Source organism: Castor canadensis, chromosome 5 (assembly GCF_047511655.1).
Source record: "Castor canadensis chromosome 5, mCasCan1.hap1v2, whole genome shotgun sequence".
Taxonomy (NCBI): domain Eukaryota; kingdom Metazoa; phylum Chordata; class Mammalia; order Rodentia; family Castoridae; genus Castor; species Castor canadensis.
Window position 1 is genome coordinate 144585719 of NC_133390.1, and position 21691 is coordinate 144607409.

A 21691-nucleotide genomic window follows, 5' to 3' on the forward strand; every position below is an offset into this window, starting at 1 on the left:
ATTTTATTAACCAAACTTTAAATTGATTTTAGATGTAAAGATAACAGCTATTATATTTGTTCTTCTCTCTCAGATTTGTAGCAACATTATATTGTGGCATACTTGGCTAAGGTTGTGACAAATAAAAGAGGACAAAAACTCTTAAAATTGTTCAGTCTGCATTAAAAACAAAACTCATTGCTTTCCTTATTTGTAAATTTTTTTGGCTTTTTCTCCCCATCTTTGTTCTACTACAAAATGTTTTTTTTCATTTCTACTCCCTTCCTTTTGTTAATTTGGGCCTTACCTGGCACTTGGTTCATAAATGATCTGCTTTGCTTTATCACCTGTTAACATGATTTTCTATGGTTTGTCTTATAAGTAGTTTTTGTAGTTCCTTGGAAATGTGTGTAATGATCAGCATCTCAACCTGTAGTTTTCCAAGTCTCGCAACTGAAGCTACTAAATTTCCATTTAATGGAAGATTTTCACCTCAGACAGGACTGAATCCTGTTCCCAGACAGAATTTATCATTTGCTCAGTACTCCTAATAGATATATCCTTTCCCATTTCCCCAGAACACAAAACAAAGATTATCCAATTCACCACCATTCTCTTGACCACATACCCTGACCTTTAATTATACATACCACTCAACTACAGTGGTCCTCCTTATCTGCCACTTTGCTTTCCACAGTTTCAGTTACCCATGGTTATCTGTAGCCCAAAAAATTAACGAAAAATCCAAGAAATAAATAATTCATAAGTTTTAACTTGCATGTCATTCTGAGAAGTGTGATGAAATCAGATGTCCCACTCCACCCTTCTAGTGCTACCATCTGTTAGTAGCTCTCTTGGTTATATCCACTGCACGACTTTTGCTCAAGTGACCTTAAGTTTACTTAATAATGGCCTCAGAGCCCAAGTGTAGTGTTGCTAGAAATTCACATATTCCAAACAAAGCCCATGAAGTTCTTCCTTTAAGTGAAAAGTTGGAAGTTCTAAACTTAAAAAGAAAAGACATAAGTTATAAATGAGGTTCTTAAGATCAGCAGTAAGAATGAATAGTAAAAGTTTAGTAGATTCAGTGCTATCTCAGATTTTAGGCACCACTAGAGGTTTTGGAACATATCCCCACAGATAGGGGGTACTACTGAAATGAACACACTAGGCCTATTTTATCAGGTTTATTCCATCCAAAAATGAATCCCTCTGTATTAGTTACTTATTGCTGCATAACTAATGATCCTAAAACTTGGTGACTTAAGACACAGAGACCCTTTATTTTCCTATTGTCTCTCTGTATCAAGAAATTGAAAGCAGCTTAGCTGAGTGGTAATTCCTTGGGTTTGTCATGGACTTGCAGAATCTTGGCAGGAGCTGCATTCAACTGAAATTTTGACTGGGGCTGGAGAGTCTATTTCCAAGATGTCTCTCTCACTTCAGAACTCAGGTTCTCAACATACTGGATTTTCCATAAACTGCTTGGATATCCTCATGACATGGTAGCTGGCTTCCTTATCAGAGAGAACTAGAAAAGGAAAAAAAGAAGCAGAGAAGCAGAAGCTGCAATGTCTTTTCTGAGCTAGCTTTAGAAGTTACATGCAGGGCTGGTGGAGTGGTTTAAGTGGTAGAATATCTGCTTAGGAAGCATGAGGCGCTGAGATCAAACTCCAACCACAAAAAAAAAAAAGTCACATGCCATAACATTGCCATATTTTATCGTTCATATAGACCAACCCCATTAAATGTTGGAAGACAGGACACAGGGACATGAATGCCAAGAGGTAATTATCTTTGAGGATCAACTTGGAAACTGGTTGCCACAGACTCATCTGAAAGTCCAACTTCAAGAAGTTTGTTTTACTATCTATGCACTTATTTCTTTATAATAAATTATTGCAAAATGTAGAGGTTTAAGACAATAACCATTTGTTATTTGTCATAATTCTATAGTTGGACAATTTGACCAGCTTCTGTTGGAATGGATCCCCTTTGCTCCATAAAGTGCTAGTTGGGCTTTCTCAGATGACAATAGACTTCTGTTGTCTTGACTGCAATTGATTGGTTCAAGATGACCCCACTCACATATCTGGAAGGTAGTGCTGCCTATTGTCTTGGCATCTCTGAATCATTTAATAATCTTTTATCATTTAATAATCTAGCCCAGGCTTGAAGTATTCCAAGAAGATGAAGGTAAAAGCTTTAGTGAGGCTCTGAACCCCATCTCCTGTTGGTTCTACCATATTCTATTGACCAAAATAGACTACAAGGCCCAAATGGACCATGGAGTAGGAAACAGACACCACTTCTTGAGGTAACATTATTTTAAGTCACATTCCTCATCAACTAAGATCTTTCTTCACCTATGACCCTTTTTGGTTTGCTACTTCATCCCTTAAAGCAGATGACCCCATCCTCCCACCAAGAGAATGTGATGGACCACATTTTTAATGCTTTCCAAATATTTCCAATAAATAATCAAGGTAGAGATTAACTATTATAGTTTGGATATAAAATGGATCCCATAGGCTTATGTGTTGAATGCTTGGTACTGAACTGGAAGGTCCTCCTGTTTTGGGAGGTTCTGGAAAGGTTAGGGAAGTGGGATGGAAGTAGGAAAGAAAGTAAGAAGTAGGAAAAATGGACAAAAGTCACTGGGGTTGAGTCTTTGGGAGTTTCTTGTTCCTTCCTCCTTCTTGCCTCTCTCTCTGCTTCTTGTCTAACATAAGGTAAACCGCTCTCCTCTGCCATGTGCTCCCACTGTCATGATGTTCTGCCCAAGCACATGGGGCCAAAGAGCCATAGTCAGAACCTTCTAAAACCATGAACTAAGTAGAGAAGGTGAATATGGATGATGCACTTTCTATACAAGAATGAATATAGAATTGTTAAACCTATTGAAATCACCACAAGAAGGTGTCTAAGAGACAAAGGAGAAAAATGGAGGGGATGAACCAATTCTGGACATAATACATATATACAAGGAAATACCATAACAAAACTTCCTATGTAGCTATCTTAAACAAACAAAAAAAGTCTCTTTTTAAACAATGGAGGACAAGAAGGTAAAAAAGGACCTATCTCAGGGTTGGTACCAGTAGGAGGGGTGAGAATATAAGGACAGTGTATAGGAAAGTGAGTGTAATAAGAATATCATGTACTCATGTATGGAAAAATGAGATCTGTTGAATCTGTTCTAAGAATGAGGGAAGGGGCAAAAAGAACAATGATGGAGGGAGTAAATTTAAGTAAGATATATTGTATGCACTTTTGTAAATGTCACAATGTACCCCCCCAGTACAATAATAATATAATTTAAAAAAATGAGTCAAAATAAATTCTACTTCTTTTAAATTGTTTATGTCAGGTATTTTGTAACACTGGTGAAATAAGTAACTAATACACTTATAGAACCAAAGGTAAAACATACTATTTACTTGGTTTTTATTTTTCCTCACAGTTAAGTGGCAGTGAATGTATCAAATAAAATTGACTAACAAGACTTCCAGAGCCAAAAGGCTTCACTAGACATTTTCCACACTGGGAGATTTTTCATTATTTCTACTCGATGGAAGAATGAAGACATTTCATTCAAATATCTCACCTCTGAGACTGTTTTTCCATATATATTTTTTCTTATAAAAATCTGAACACCTCATGACTTTTTGAAGAAAATAGTTCTACTAATTAAACTACAAAATAATGTATACAACAGAAAGCAATTAGCTCTTTCAGGCTCCATTTCTTGTCCAAGATAAGAATGATTGCACTCATTTTCTTTGGTCATTGAGGAAGAAAATTCCTTTCCAGATGAGTTCAGATCTACCACTGGCTGTAGGTAATAGTCAATATTTTCTTATACTCACCCAGTCAGTCAATGGCTTCCCTCAACCCATTCTGGCATAAAAACAACACTGGCATCCCAAATTTAGGCCTAGGGTCCAGGCCAATGTCTTCGGCCACATCTTAAATCTTTGGACTTTCAATACTTTCAATACTGTAATGTCTGATGCTTTTATGAAGCCCTAAGCAAATTCTCTTGCCTGTTCTGTCTCCATTCTCTATTTAGCTCATATGCTAATGGTGTTCACATTTATTTCCATTCTCATCTACAAACATTTGTATCTTCCCAGGTTTCCTCCTGAGTCATATGCCCTAAAAGTTATATCCACCAGATGTACATTTTTCAACTTTACCTTCAGCCATAACTAACAGAGCTAGAAGCCATGCCTGTGAAATAAAAAGGTAAAGTACATTTTTAATCCAACCTATAAATTTATTCTTATTCTTTTATGGCTACTTCTTTTAAATCTTAGAACTTAATTTCCAGAAAGACTCCCTGCGTTGTTTTGTATTAGCCAATGAAAATTATATAACCTGCTATGTTCCCATTGTTCCCCTGGGTGCCAGGAAGCTTAGAGCTAATGTAAAACTCAACCATAATTAATGTATCAACCAAGAAGGGTGCTATATTTGCTCCATCTTCTTTCTATAATTCCTTTTATTTTTTTAATTTCTAATTTTACTGTAAATCATTTCCAATCCAATTCAAATTGTGCTAGCCATAATTATAAACACAATTCTAAAATAGGGATTTGGGGAAGTAGAATTTGAGGCTCAAGATGCTCCTCAAATTGGGGCTTTCTGAAGCCTCAGTTTGGGTCTAGTGATGAGTGCTTCCAGATCTATGGTTAAGTCAACAATTGACAATGTCATTGGCTCATCTAGTTGAACAGAATCCCCTATTAAGCACACTTTGCCTTTTAATCAGAAGTTTCCAACTTACCACATCTAATAGGGTCATAAATGCTATCCCAAGGCTCTGAAACAAGTTAGAATTTAAGATAATCCATCCTAACCTGGTGAAATATTTGAGTGTTAATATTCAGAGAGAGAGGGGCCATAGGAGGGAAGAGCAATAATAAAGAAGCAATAGATATTTTGCACTTATTACATGTGAGATATTGCATATCCACTACATCTGATTTTCCAAACACCTTAAAACTTTGGGGGCAGATATCCTAATGAAAATAAGACCCACAAAGGTTATACTGGTCCCAAAGCAATAGCTACAAAGAGGCCAAGAAACAAAGAAGGGCTGGGACTCAGATGGCCTAAAATCAGGTCCAGGTTCTTTACACCTTATCAGATCATCTTATCATATTTTTCTCACCTTTACAAAAACATAACAGCCTATGTTTAGGATTAGACAAAAAACTAAGTACTGTTTTGTGACTGTTTTTTTAACATTTTAATAAAATATGCCTTTTATTCTCTATTAGATTGTACTTCAATTGAGGGAAATATAAACTTGTGTTACACTATTCTATATCTTTCAAGAAACATATGAATCTCTGGGAAAATGTAGAGTGAACCTTTCAGAGTTACAGATTGAATGGATAAGGTTTTGTATTCTTATTTGTTTGCTTGTTTTTTGCTTGCTTTTTGGTGGTGCTGAGGATAGAACCCAGGACCTCTTACATGATACGTATGTGCACTACAACTAAGCCTCTAAATGAATTTTTGAAAAATGTTATTGAATATGTGACTTCTCCAAAATTGCTATGCTTCTTAGGCTGGCTCTGCTCAAAGAGCATAACACTTGCATTCAATCTTGAAATATCTCCATGTAAGTCTTCTGGCAGCACAGCCTATTTCCACTAGCTTTAAGGAGGATTTCTTTCCAATAAGAACAAAACATCAGTATGTAATAAAATTATTCATCGTACCATTTTCCTCATCAATAGGTTTTAAGGGCATGGATTATAATAAACATTTTCAATAAATCATATTAATGGAGGTTTTCTTAGAGTTTATTTTAAAACACCCTATTTTCCTGCTGTCCTTGAGCAGCAGAGCCTGGTCAACAGGAGACAACTGGATTCAACACTTCCAAAGGTACCTCCTAAATTGTGTCATCTGTCTGATATCATAGGCTGCAATTGTTCTAAACCCCTGAGAAGACTTGCAATTTTGCAAAAGCATGGGGTAGAATTAGGTCATGCTCCAGAAGATATGACAGAGGAAATGGACCCTTTCATCTTATTACATATTATTGTTTACAGCACTTGGCAGAATGTTGCCTTTAACTGAGAACATTACCCATCCCAGACATGACACTCAAAGAGGGTAGAACAAAATCAAAAAGCATCTCACAATGCATTGTTGCTTGCTGGGCATATTTTGTTTTTATGAAAGAGCATCTACACCTTGATGAATGTTTCTTTTAGTGTCTTTGCATCTTCCCAGCAACCCTGTTTTATTACTCTGGGGTGAGAAGGAATCTTTTCTCTGGCAAATTTGAAGGAAAATTACCAGAAGACAACAGCCTTTCATCAGTCTTTGGAGAAATAAACAACTTCTCCCTGCAGTTAGCCTGTGCTGTTCTCTGGCAATGCAAGAAATTTATAGCAGTTCAGATGCAAGAAAGTTCAAAGGTTGTTTTCTTTTCAGCAGGAAAGCAATGGCTAAACTATACAGTATCTGTGCACTGATTAAACAATTTGAGATAGACTAAGAACTGGGGTGAAAAATGAGCTTTACATACATAAAAACATTTCTATGAGGCAAGAGAAAAGTCCGCAGGAGAAAAGTAGGTATAAAAGGACCTTATTTAATTTCCTGATTTGCTGTGAAATCCTCATAGAAGGATTGTTGTCATTTAACAGAATAGATCCCCCAACATGTATTTGTCCTTTTCTTCTAACAGAGAAAGATAGCTACTGCTTGATTTGAGATTCTACATGAATTCTAGAAACATGGATCTTTCCAAAATAGATGCTTTTATGATTTAACTCCATTGTCATACAGACTTAATCAGACCACACCCTTTCAGCCCTTTCTCTGTGTAGGACTCACACATTAGGTTATCCCTTAGACCTTGTGTTTGCGATGTTCACAAACAATAATGACTGCATTGGTTTCCTATGAATACTGCAACAAATTACCACAAACTCTATGGTTTAAAATGTCAGAAATTTATTCCCACATATTTGGAGGCCTGAAATCTAAAACCAAGGGTTTTGGCAAAGGCTTTGGGGACAACCTGTTCCTTACTCCTGTGATTTCTGGGGATGTTAGCATTCCTTGACCTATAGCTGTTCCACTCCAACCTTTGCTTACAAAATCACATTGCCTTCCCCTCTAGTCTGTGTTCCTCTCATAGGGAAACTTGTTATGGAATTTAGGACTCATATGAATAATCTTAGATTATTTCCTCTTGAAATCCTTAGAATTATATCTGTGAAGACCTTCATTTCTCTTCTATTTCTTTTCAGCCCAGGCTGGCCTCAAACTTGTGATCCTCTTGCCTCTGCATTTCTAGTGCAGGAATTGCAGGTGTGAAAAACTACACCTGGATCCAAGACCTTTTCTTCCAACTAAATTCACAGTCAGACATTCTGAGGACTAGGATGTGAACATATCTTTAGGGGGCAACAATACAACCCGCTTTAATGACTAGTGTGTCAATAAGATCAACTGAAATGTGGCTGCAAGTGTTTTCCTAACTGACAATTTTTCTGTTTATTGCTTTGGGTGAGAACTGAATTGCAGGATTGGAGTTGGAACAAACTGTCAATAATGCAGAGGGTAAGTGTAGGGAGTAAGCTGGCATGGGGATATGACTGGATAATATTTTAGAGGAAAGGAAAATATATGAAGAATAAAAAAATTTTTATACAATTACTTCTCACCAATTGTCTGTAGGAGGAGAGAAGTCTATTAAGATATCAGGGAAATTGAAGTAAAGAGGTAACTATAAAAGGACTGTTTTAGGATTGGTTCATTCCGTTTACAGATGCACTGAAGAGAGCTATGAAAAAGCTCTCAAAGTAGAAACCCATTTATGATTAGGAACAAGAAATCCTTTTCTAATTTTCACATTTTCTGAAGGAAATTCTTCAAGTTATTTTAAGATAGTTAAAATGTAGTTGTGAAATGTGAACCAGCAAGACCCCGCGTATGACTGTCCCAACATTCATGCAGCATCTGTTCATCTCCCAGATGAGAGGGAAAATGTGGAAAGACAGGATCACATTTGAGGGAACTGTAGAAATTTTTCCTAAGAGAATTATCTTGTACCTCCCTGAAATTTCTTCCACATCTTTGCCTATAGAATACCAAATAGCTTCCTATTCTGCATGTGTTGTCTACTGAGAGCTTGGATTCAACTTGAGGCATTCCCTGGAAAGCTGCTTTAAAAGTCTCTAAACTTCATGCCACCCAAATCTACTTGATATTCTCCTTTTGGATTTATTGGATTATACATTTACTAGTTGTCTCTAACCCTATGAAGAGAAAATCCCATCTGTATTGTTCACTACTGAGTTCTCCAGCATCTAGGGCAGAGTCTGACATTCAAATATGCATTTGATAAGAGAAGGATAGATCCTTGTGTTTTGAGCATAAATGTACAGGAATATACTCAGATAACCTTCAAATATCACTGCTTAAAATTCAAAGCCAGAAGGATCCAAAATGGTGACTGGGACACAGACTCAGGCAGCGTGAGCTCCGTGAATCAAGGACTTTGCTGAGGGAGAGGATTCCAAGATGGTGGCTAGAGGGAGGAAGAAGAACGCTTGCTTCCTAAAGTGAAAGCTTGCTTCCTAAAGTAAAAGCTTGGAGGGATGCTGGAGATACACCTTGCAGGAAAAACCACCAAGAAGAGGTAAAACTCCAACACCTCCACACCCCAAGCTTGTGCATAGCATCCCCACTCCACGTTAAATGGAGAAACCAGGAGGGCTCCCATGTCACCAGATGCCAGCCCCTATCCTGCTCAAGAGACGCAGACCACCAGGTGAGCTAAGGGGCACGTGGTACTCCCACAGACAACCCTGGGCCAGATCAGCATAGCCTCCTGGACAGACGGACCTCCACCCAAGGGGAAAAAGAACAAACTGAATAATAAACAAGCAGTTAAAAAAAAAAAAAAGACACGTAGCAAAGAGGGCAGGGTGCCCCAGCTCCGGAGAGTGGGGGAAGGGCAATCCCTAAGGCAAACTGTAAATAAACAAGCTGGCCAGAGAGGCAGGAGCTGCAGAACCTGCCCAGCAACCTTGGAGAGGGGAAAGCGTGTACCTTCGGCTGTCATGTGGAAAGCTCTACTGGAGAGGAGGGGGAGAGGCAATCCCTCACACGAACTGTAAGTAAATAAGTGAGCCGGAGAAGGCAGGAGTGGTGCCACCTTCCCCAATGTGATTGGAGAGGGGAAGGCTTGTAACAGCAGCTGTGATGTGGAAAGCTCCACTGGAGAGAAGGGGAGGGCCACTCCCCACATGAACTGTAAATAAATAAATAAATAAAGACGGCAATTGCAAAAGGCAGGTAGGGCTGAATACTGGAGAAAACAAAAGGTACATGTGTCCAGGAGAACTCTAAATAAACAAAGCCTGCAGCAGCAGATGGCTAACAGTAGGAGGCAGGTGAGCTGCAGCCTCAAATAGACATTCACAAAGCAGTCTACAGACTGCTTTTTTTTTCCTCCTCTTCCTTTGATGAGACAACAACACCTGATGCTGAAGGACTAACTGAAACTGTATTTCATTTGAACTTGGGATTTTTGTTTGTTTGTTTGGTTGGTTTTTTCCCCTTTGATGAGAAAAAGACAGAACTACTTTACAGACACTGAGCAGTCTTCAGGACTGGAGGCTGAAAGACTAACACCAAAATTATTAATACTGAAACTTTATTGCATTTGAACTTGGGGTTTTTTGTATGTTTGTTTTATTATTATTATTATCTTCTCTCTGTCTCTCTAATGCCTGTTTAGCTTACTGTTGATTAGTACACTATCTCTCCCTGTTTATTTCTATGGCTCTGTTTTTTTATTTTTTGGGGGGGGGGTTTGTTTGTTTGTGTGTTTTATTTTTTCCCTTTTTCTTTACCTTCTTTGCTTTCCCTCTCCTCTCACCCTTCCATTCTAGATATCACCATTGTTATTTTTACAAGCTAGACAATACTGAATTACACACAGTAAAGGAACAGTAACAACAGCAAGGGCAATGATGGGAAGACAGAAATTAGAGGGAAACAATTTCCCCCCATTAATAAATTAGTACAGGAACCAGAGGGAAATGAAGAAATCAGAGACCCAGATCCAGACTCCAACAAAACGAAGATAAACTATGCCACAAAACCCAATGAAGCCCAGTAGAACACCCTGAAATAAGAAATCCTGCAAGTAATCAATGAGAATTTTATAGAGATGATTCTGGATATGGTCAACCAAAATGTACAGGAGACACTCAAGAAATATCAAGATAACAAAAATAGAGAATTTGAGAAAGCACAAGAACAAATAAAAGAAACCATAGAAGCACTGTATAAACACCAAAGTGAAACAAAGAACATGATTAATAAAGAGATAAATGAACTCAGGATGAAAATAGACAATATTAAAGAGTAAGAGACTCGGGATATGGAAAACCTCAGAAAAAAGAACAAAACAGAAATGCAAAACAAAATGGAAGTCCAATCCAGTAGACTACAAGAAGCAGAAGACAAAATCTCAGAACTCGAAGATGAAATGGTAATTAAAGGAAAAACCAAAGAACTATTGTTCAACAACTCAAGACCTGTGAAAAGAAAATGCAAGAACTTACTGATACTATCAAAAGACCAAACCTGAGAATCATGACATTAAAGGAGAAGAGGCTCGAGAAAAAGGAATGTGTAACATAGTCAACAAAATAATTACAGAAAATTTCCCAAATCTAGAGAAATCTATGCCCATACAGGTACAGGAAACCTCCAGAATTCCAAATAGACCTGACCAAAATAGAACTACCCCACAACTATTATCATTAAAACAATAAGTACAGAGATTAGAGAAAGAATATTGAAGGCTGAAAGAGAATAAACAAATAACATACAAAAGTAAATCCATCAAAATCACAGCAGACTTCTCAAAAGAAACATTAAAAGCAAGAAGAGCTTGGGGTGATGTCTTCCGGGCACTGAATGAAAATAATTTCAACCCTAGGATACTCTACCCAGCAAAACTATCACTCAAAATAGATGGAGCAATAAAATTCTTCCATGATAAGCAGGAACTAAAATAATATATGACCACAAAGCCATCACTACAAAAGATTATTCAAGGGATTCTGCACACAGAAAGTGAAACCCAACATAACCATGAAAGGGCAGGCAGTACTAAACTACAGGAAAAGAAAAAAGCAAGGAAGTAGAGAGTAACATCAATGTAGCTGCACACAATCAAACTCTCAAAGAACTATGACAACTAAATGACAGGAATCATCACATATCTGTCAATGCTAACACTTAATGTTAATGGACACTTAATGTTAACCACTCTGAAAAAAAATTTGGAGGCTTCTTAAAAATCTAAACATACATCTACCATATGATCCAGCAATACCACTCTTGGGGATATACCCAAAAGAATGACACTCAAGTTACTCCAGAGCCACCTGCACACCCATGTATATTGCAGCCCTATTCACAATAGCCAACTTATAGAAATAGTCAAGATGCTTCACTACTGATGAATGGATTAAGAAAATGTGGTATTTATACACAATGGAATTTTATGCAGCCATGAAGAAGAATGAAATTTTATCATTTGCAAGTAAATGGATGGAACTGGAGAACATAATTCTGAGTGAGGTTAGCCTGGCCCAAAAGACCAAATATTGTATGTTCTCCCTCATATGCAGACATTAGATCAAGGGCAAACACAACAAGGGGATTGGACTTTGATCACATGATAAAGCAAGAGCACACAAGGGAGGTATGAGGATAGGTAAGACACCCAAAAAACTAGATAGCATTTGTTGCCCTCAACGCACAGAAACTAATGCAGATACTTTAAAGCAACAGATGCCAATAAGAGAATGGGACCAGGAACTAGAGAAAAGGTTAGTTCAAGAAGAATTAACTTATAAGGTAATGCACATGCACAGGAAAGCAATGCAAGTCAACTCCCTGTATAGCTATTCTTATCTCAACTAGCAAAAACCCTTGGTCCTTTTATGATTGCTTATACTCTCTCTTCAAGAGATAAGGGCAAAATAGTTTCTGCCTGGTCATGAGGAGGTAAGGGAATAATGGAAGGGGCAGGGGAAAGCGGGGAGAAATGACCCAAACATGGTATGCACATATGAATAAATAAAAAAGGACTTTAGGCACCAGGGAAAGTTGAAACTTTTGCACCCTGAACCCCTAGCCCATGGAAGTCTTCTCTGTGCCATGATACACTGAGAGAACAGGCAGGTTGCCACCCCCATGTCACCACTGCCACCAGCCACTGGCCACCAGCTCCAGATGTTCTTGGGAGACCTTAAGCAGACCAAACAGGTGAGAGCCAAGCATCACGTGGTATCCTTCAGCCACTCCTGGGATAAACCAGCACAACCCCCCTGGACAGACTGATGCCCCACTGCAAAAAAAAAAAAACCTGAATAAACAACAGAACTGAAAACTAGTGCCCAGTGGAGGGGGCGGGGGGGGGGGAAGGGCAAGGAGCTGAACTTGCACGAATCATCAGTAAACAAACAGAGGACAGCTGCCAGCAGGCAGGTGAGAGGACACTGCCTGATGTAGGGAAAGAGTGAAGGGGGCAGACTACAGGTCTCAGACCCTGGCCACTCACTGTCAGATGGATCTGCAGCATTGAGGAACAGTGAACCTTTACAACATGCTGACAGCAGCAGCTGGCTGATGGATCACTGATCTTGCCCTTGCCCCAGGGAAAGGGGGAGAGGCAAAGACACAAGCCCCTAGTAAACAAGCACAGAGATAAGCCAACTCCAAAGCAGGACAACTAGTAGACTGCAGAGCTGCCACACCTCACTGCAGGAGAAACTGACCAAACAGCAGCTGCTGAAAGACAGAAGAAAAAAAAAAAACTACCCACAGGCCAACCACCTGACAAGACTAAGAGCTTCTGCTTAAATACCAACACCAGGACTGGATACTGGAGCAGTAACATCAGAACTTAAACTAAGACTGAAATTCAATTGATCCTGAACTTGGAGTTTTTTTGTTTGTTAATTGTTTATTTGCTCATCTCTATCCAATAATTTCTTTGAGTTTTTATTTGTTTTGGGGTGGTTTTTTTATTGTTGTTATTTTTGTTGTAGTTTTGTTTTATCACTGTGAATTAGTTAATACTAAATTATACCCAAACAAGGGACAGAAACAGCACACACAAAATTAGTGAAAAATCCAGTACAGCCACAAAATAAAATTTAACAGAGGGAAAAAAAACAGGTGACTGAAACCACCAATTGGCCTATCAAGAACAGTTACACAATACCAGCAGTAATGCTGGGAAGAAGAAAAAGGGATGGAAAGCATTCCTCCCCCCAAAATAATTTAATACAGGATTCAGAGGTAAATGAAGAAAATGGATACCCAGTTCCAGATTCCAACAAAACAAAGATAAATGGCACCAAGGAACCCAACAATGTCCACAAAAAGATGCTTAAAGAAGATATCCTGCAAGTACTCACTGAGAATTTCATGGAGATGATTTTAGACATGGTTAACCAAAATGTACAAGAGACAGTCAAGAAATTTCAAGACACCAAAAATAAAGAATATGAGAAGACACAGGAACAAATAAATGAAATCATAGGATCCCTAAATAAACACCAAAGTGAAACAGAGAACACAATAAATAGAGAGGTAAATGAATTAAAGACAAAAAATAGACAATATTAAAGAGGAAGTGACCCGTGACATGGGAAATCTCAGAAAAAAGAATGAAACAGAAACACAAAACACAATGGAAGGACACTCCAGCAGACTAGAGCAAGCAGAAGACAGAATCGCAGAACTTGAAGATAAAATGAAAATTCAAGCAAAAACTGAGGTGCTATTAGTCAAACAACTCAAGTCCTAAGAAAGGAATATGCAAGAACTCATCAACTCCATCAAAAGACCAAACCTGAGAATCATGGGCATTGAAGAAGGAGAAGAGGTGCAAGCAAAAGGAATTCATAATATATTCAACAAACTAATAAAAGAAAATTTCCCAAATCTAGAGAAAACTACACCCATTCAGGTACAAGCAGCCTCTAGGATACCAAACAGACTTGACCAAAATAGAACTACCCCATTACGTATTATCATTAAAACAACAAGAACAGAGAATGGAGAAAGAATATTGAAGGCTGAAGAGAGAAAAAACAAATAACAAACAAAGGTAAACCCATCAACATCACAGCAGATTTCTCAATGGAAACCTTAAAAGCACGAAGAGCATGGAGTGAGGTATTATGGGTACTGAATGAAAATAACTTCAACCCTAGGATACTCTACCCAGCAAAACTATCATTCAAAATAGATGGAACAATAAAAGTCTTCCATGAGAAGCAGAATATGACCACCAAGCCACCACTACAAAAGATTCTTCAAGGAATTCTGCTCACAGAAAGATGAAAGCAAACAAAACCATGGAAAGACAGGCAGTACCAATCCACAGGAGAAGAAAAGACAAGAAAGTAGAGAGCAGCATTCATTCAGCTGCACACAATCAAACCTTTAAACAACAAAACAACTAAATGACAGGAATCACCATATACTTATCAATACTAACACTGGATGTTAACAGACTTAACTCTCCCATCAAAAGACATCCCTTGGCAAACTAGATTAAAAAGGAAGATCCAACAATCTGTTACTTACAGGAGACCCATCTCATTGACAGAAACAAGCACTGCCTTAAGGTGAAAGGCTGGAAGAAGATTTACCATGCTATCAGCCCCTGAAAACAGGCAGGAGTAGCAATACTTATCTCGGACAAAGTAAACTTCAAACCTACATTGATCAAACGAGATAAAGAAGGACATTCCATACTAGTAAAAGGGGAAACACACCAAAACCAAGTAACAATTATCAACCTATATGCACCCAAAGTCAATGCACCCAGTTTCATCAAAAATACTTTGAAGGACCTAAAAACATACATAGACTCCAACAGTGGTAATGGGAGACATTGATACCCCCCTATCACCAATAGATAGGTCATCCAAACAAAAAATCAATAAAGAAATTCTAGAACTAAATCACACCATAGATCAAATGGACCTAGATGATGTCAACAGAATATTTCATCTAACTTCTGCACAACATACATTTTTCTCAGCAGCCCATGGAACCTTTGCCAAAATCCATCATAACTTAGGGCACAAAGAAAGCTTCAGCAAATATAAGAAAATAGAAATAATCCCATGCATTCTTTGATCAGAATGATTTAAAACTAGAATTCAACAACAAAAACAACAGTAAAAAACATGCAAACAATTGGAAGCTGAACAATACATTGCTCAATGATCAATGGGTCATTGATGAAATAAAAGAAGAAAATAAAAGGTTTCTGGAAGTTAATGAAAATGAAAACAGCACCTACCAGAACCCATGGGACACAGCAAAGGCAGTCCTAAGAGGAAAGTTTATAGCCATGAGTGCATATATTAAAAAGTCAGAAAGATCTCAAATCAATGACCTAACACTACATCTCAAACTCCTAGAAAAATAACAACAAGCAAAATCCTAAAACAAGCTGGAGAGAAATAATAAAAATAGGGGCCCAAATCAATGAAATAGAAACAAAACAAACCACACAAAGAATCAATGAAACAAAAGTTGGTTCTTTGAAAAAATAAATAATATTGACAGACCCCTGGCAAACTTGACTAAAATGAGGAGAGAAAAAAATCTAAATCAGTAAAATCAGAAATGCAAAAGGGGAGATAACAACAAACACCACAGAAATTCAGGAAATAATCAGAGACTACTTTGAGTACCTATATTCTAATAAATTTGAAAATCTTCAATAAATGGACAGATTTCTATATACTTATGACCACCCAAAATTGAACCAAGAGTTTATTAATCACCTGACTAGATCTATATCACAAAATGAAACTGAAGCAGCAATAAAGAGTTTCCCTAAAAGAAAAGTCCAGGACCTGATGGATTCTCTGCTGAATTCAATCAAATCTTTAAAGAAGAATTAATACTAACCCTCCTTAAAATGTTCCATGAAATCGAAAGGGATAGAACACTGCCTAACTTATTTTATGAAGCCAGTATTACACTCATCCCTAAACCAGACAAAGACACATTCAAAAAGGAGAACTATAGGCCAATCTCCTTAATGAACATCGATGCAAAAATCCTCAATAAAATAATGGCAAACTTGAATCCAACAACAGATCAGAAAGATCATTCACCACGACCAAGTTGGCTTCATCCCAGGAATGCAGGGGTGGTTCAACATACACAAATCTATAAATGTAATGTAGCACATTAATAGAATCAAAGACAAAAACCACTTGATCACCTCAGTAGATGTAGAAAAAGCCTTTGACAAGATCCAACACCACTTCATGATAAAAGCTCTAAGAAAACTAGGAATAGGAGGAAAGTACCTCAACATTGTAAAGGCTATATATGACAAACCTACAGCCAACATCATACTTAATGGTGAAAAACTGAAACCATTTCCTTTAAAATCCAGAATGAAACAAGAGTGCCACTATCTCCACTCCTATTCAACATAGTACTGGAATTTCTAGCCAGAGCAATTAGGCAAGAAGAAGAAATAAAAGGAATAGAAATAGGTAAATAAACTGTCAAAATATCCCTATTTACAGATGATATGATCCCGTACCTTAAAGACCCAAAACACTCTACCCAAATACTCCTTGACACCATAAACAACTACAGCAAGGTGGAAGGATACAAAATCAACTTACAGAAATCATTAGCTTTTCTATACACCAACAACAAACAAACTGAGAAGCAATATATGGAAACAATTCCATTTACAATAGCCTCAAAAAAAACAAATACCTAGGAGTAAACTTAAAAAAGGATGTGAATGACCTCTACAAGGAGAACTACAAACCCCTGAAGAAAGAAATCAAGGAAGACTACAGAAAGTGGAGAGATCTGCCATGGTCATGGATTGGTAGAATCAACATAGTAAAAATGTCTATTCTACCAAAAGCAGTCTGCAAGTTTAATGCAATTCCCATCAATATCCCAATGACATTCATCACAGAGATTCAAAAATCTACCCTAAAGTTCATTTGGAAACACAAGAGACCACGAATAGCCAAGGCAATACTCAGAAAAAGAGAGCAATGCTGGAGGTATCACAATACCTGACTTCAAACTATGTTACAAAACAATAGCATTAAAAACAGCATGGTACTGGCCCAAGAACAAATGTGAAGACCAGTGGAACAGAATAAGGACCCGAATATGAATCCACACAGCTATGCCCACCTTATTTTTGACAAAGTCACCAAAAATATACGATGGAGAAAAGAAAGCCTCTTAAACAGTGGGAAAAGTGGTTATCCATCTGCAAAACACTGAAAGTAGATCCATCTTTATCACCCTGTACTAGTATAAACTCAAAATGGATCAAAGACCTTAATATCAGACCCAAAATTCTGAAGTTAGTATAGGAAAAAGCAGGGAATATTCTGGAAGTAATAGGTATAGGCAAAGACTTCCTCAATAGAACCCCAGCAGCTCAGCAACTAAAGAAAGGATGGACAAATGGGACTTTATAAAATTAAAAAGCTTCTGCACGACAAAAGAAATGGTCTCTAAACTGAAGAGACCACCTACAGAATGGGAGAAAATATTTGCCAGCTATACATCAGACAAAGGACTGATAATCAGAATATAAAGGGAACTTAAAAAACTAAACTCTCCCAAAATCAATGAACCAATAAAGAAATGGGCAACTGAACTAAACAGAATTTTCTCAAAAGAAGAAATTCAAATGGCCAAAAAACACATGAAAAGATGCTTACCATCTCTAGCCATAAAGGAAATGCAAATCAAAACCACACTAAGATTCCACCTCACCCCTGTTAGAATAGCCATCATCAAAAACACCACCACCAACAGGTGTTGGCAAGGATATGGAGAAAAAGGAACCCTCATACACTGCTGGTGGGAATGCAAGCTAGTGCAACCACTCTGGAAAACAATATGGAGGCTTCTTAAAAATCTAAACATAGATCTGCCATATGATCCAGCAATCCTGGGGATATACCCAAAGGAATGTGACAAAGGTTACTCCAAAGGCACCTGCACACCCATATTTATTGCAGCGCTATTCACAATAGCCAAGTTATGGAAACAGCCAAGATGCCCCACTACTGACGAATGGATTAAGAAAATGTGGTATCTATACACAATGGAATTTTATGCAGCCATGAAGAAGAACGAAATGTTATCATTCGCTGGTAAATGGATGGAATTGGAGAGCAACATTCTGAGCGAGGTTAGCCAGGCTCAAAAGACTAAAAATCGTATGTTCTCTCTCATATGTGAACTTTAGATCTAGGGAAAATGCAGCAATGTTTTAGGACTTGGGTCACATGCTAAAGGGAGAGCACATACTGGAGGTAAGGGGATAGGTAGGAAACTGAAAACAGGAAAGTGTTTGATGTCTCCTCTGCAGAGGAACTAATACAGAAACGTTAAAGTGACAGAGGACAATATGGGAAGGGGAATAGGAACTAGTGAAAATGCGTTATAGATGAATCAACATGGGATGTAACACATTTGTACATGGAAGCAACGCTAGGAATCTCTTTGAATAGCTATCCTTATCTCAACTAGCTTATGTCTTTTCTTCAACAAAATTAGAGATAAGGACAGAACAGGTTCTGCCTGGCAGCAAGGGGGTTTGGGGGGAGAGGGACAGGGCAGTGGGTAGGGGGAGGAATGGCCCAAACAATGTATGCACATGTGAATAAATGAATAAAAAATATTCAAAGCCAATGTTAAGGGAATAAATTAAATTTGCAAATGCTACATTGAATATAGTTAGACTATATATCCTCCCTGGAGCTCTTTTCACCTATAAATATCCTCTATGGGAGAGAGATATGGAAAGGTGTGTTCCATTATTTTTGCCATGGATCTTCCTTTTTATTGTTGTTGTTGCTTCTGCTAGTTCTAAATACAAGTACCAGATAAGCAAAGAGTTGTGCAAACCTTCCAGTTGTGAACAACTGGGAGAAGGAAATTGGGTGTGATGCTGTGGTAACAGTTCTATCTTTCCCATGGGTGACAGTGCCAGGGACATGAGGAATGGTAGGACCCAACTGGAGATACAAATCAGAACTGGGTAGGTGATTGTCCTCTCCTGAAGGTTGTCTCATAATGGGAAAGAATTGACTTGTTGAAAAGGGATTTGATTTTGTTAAAATAAACATCAATTTCCCCATTCAATTATCAAATTGGCAGGATCCCATATCCCATGGGATAGTCCATACTAAAATACTTTTAGGTAACTCAAACATATTTAATGGGATGGCAAAAGCCCAAGTGCTTCTGCAAAGCCAGATTTCCCTGGTGCAAGTAGATAACTTATTTGCCAACTCAGGGATTATATCAAATATCATCCAAAATTAAAGTGTTAGAGCAGGGCAAGGATACACAGATGCTTCCTTCTGCAGCTGATATTTCACCAAATCTTCTTAGTTACAGTTAGCCAATTTTGGCACATATGCTGCCCAAACTCTTGTCAAGGTATCCCAGGCTGAGCTGAAGTTGGGTTTCTAGCAAACTTTCTGTGTGAATTTAGGTAAAAACACTTCAGATACTATTTTCAAGGACTTGCTGCATGGCATGCAAGCCAAGAGGCTCTTGAAAATACAAGAGAGAAACTCTTCTCCTTTGTCATCATCACAAGTGACTCTGACTAGGAGGAAGTAGGGCTGAGATGGAACACTGGGTAGGATGTGGGATATTGTGTTGAGGTGGGGCTGAGGAATGGAAAGAAGGTATAACAGTTACTCAAAAGCAGTTGGAATTATGAGGCCATTAGCAAACCCATGCTAAGGAAGATGCAGTGGTGACAACTGCACCCAATGGTGGTATCTAAAGAGCCCACCATATTACTCTGGCCCACATGAAAACCCAGGGGAGGAAGTGGCTATGGGCAACAGAATGGGTCTAATAAGACAGAGTAACATTGATGTCCAAGGACAATTGAAACCAAGAGAATAAGAATGATTCCTCAAATCAGTTCACAGAAGTCAGGGTAGAAGCAGCTTGGGACATAGCCATATCAACGGTGGAGATGGTCAACAGTTCATCACAGAGAAGTAATGGGGAAGGAGGAAGTGAGGAATACCTCAGGTGTAAAATATGCAGCCTACGGCCTATTCTAAAAATATATGTGAGGAACTCCTTGGAGGTGCTAATACCTGTGGAAAGTGAGAGAATATTCTGCCATAATTTAAGTGAAGCTATATAAGTTAGCAAATGTTGGCTGTGTATATTAATATGATCTCTTATGTACCCATAGTCTAGTTTCCTCCCTTCTTGTTAAATCCATTTAATAGACATTTAAAAATAATTCTCTTAACTTTGAACAAACAAATAAATGATGCAAGAATACAAACAATACAAAACAAAACTTGACCTGAAGAATTTAAGGATATGAAATTATTTGAAACACCAAGACACAAAAAATAAAACATGAAAAAATTAAATTAAGCTTTTCTTTAGCCTAATGAAGTTCTCTGTTCATCTCTTTGAAATGTGCTTGCCTCAAAGAAGAATTTTTAATTAACTTAATTTTAACTTAATAACTTTGTTATTAAAATAAGCTTCACAGCTTTTAGGTTCCAAATAAAATTTTATCAATATTGTAAGCTTGATATCATCCATCAATTTAGCTGCAAAAGATTCTTAACATATATTATCAGGAAGTTTACTCCTGGGGAAAATTAAGCCCTTGCTGCTTTGAATCTCTCATCACTAGACATTCATAAAATAATTATAAAGATATACATACTCTGAAATAAAGACCAATAGCTATGTACTTCAAAGTCCTTGCAGTTCCTAAAAGTAAATAGTTTAAAATTTTAGACTGTGTAATCTTCGTAATTCTGTGAATTTATTAAAACCACTGAATTGTATACTTTCAAGCAGGTAAATTTTATGGTGTGTGAATTATATTCCAATAAGGCTATTATTAAAAAGGGAAAGAAAGGTCCAAATCTAAAACTTGACAATGTTATTAAACACATACCGAGCATATAGTTACTATTAAAAATTCAGTGTTTTTAGTTACTGAACATAAAAAAATGAAAAAAATAAAACTAATGTTAACTCGGTGGAAATTTATGTAGCATCAAAAAGACATTTAGAGAAGAGAGTTCCTTTACATTTGCTTATTAATTCTAATGTGACCTATGCTGTTCAGGTTTTGAGGTCTAGAATGTTGAAATTTAAAAAATTTTTTTGTGGATTCAATTTCAGAGAATAATATTTAGTTAACTATTGTCTTTATTATCAAAGCACATGCATGAATTTCATTTAAGTTCTGAGTTTTTACATTGAGAAATATAGGTCTTTGGTAATTTTCATTAGCTTAGCTACTCCATGGTTGTTAAAATAATTTTCCAAGGAATATCAATACTGTGATTTAAGTGAGGTCAGGAGAATTAAGTCCTCCTTTGTGTAAGTGAAAATTTGTATAAGTGTATCTTTCCATTCAGTCACTTTCATGGCAAATACTACTCTCACACATTTCCAAGGCATGGATATATAAATATATACTGAAGTTTGGGTACAACATTTTCTCATCCACTTTAGTGACCATCTGCTCTCTGCATCTCTACACTGTGGTGAATAATTTGCATTCATTCATTCTTTTGAAACTTTAGAGCAACTTTTCTCAAAATCTGGT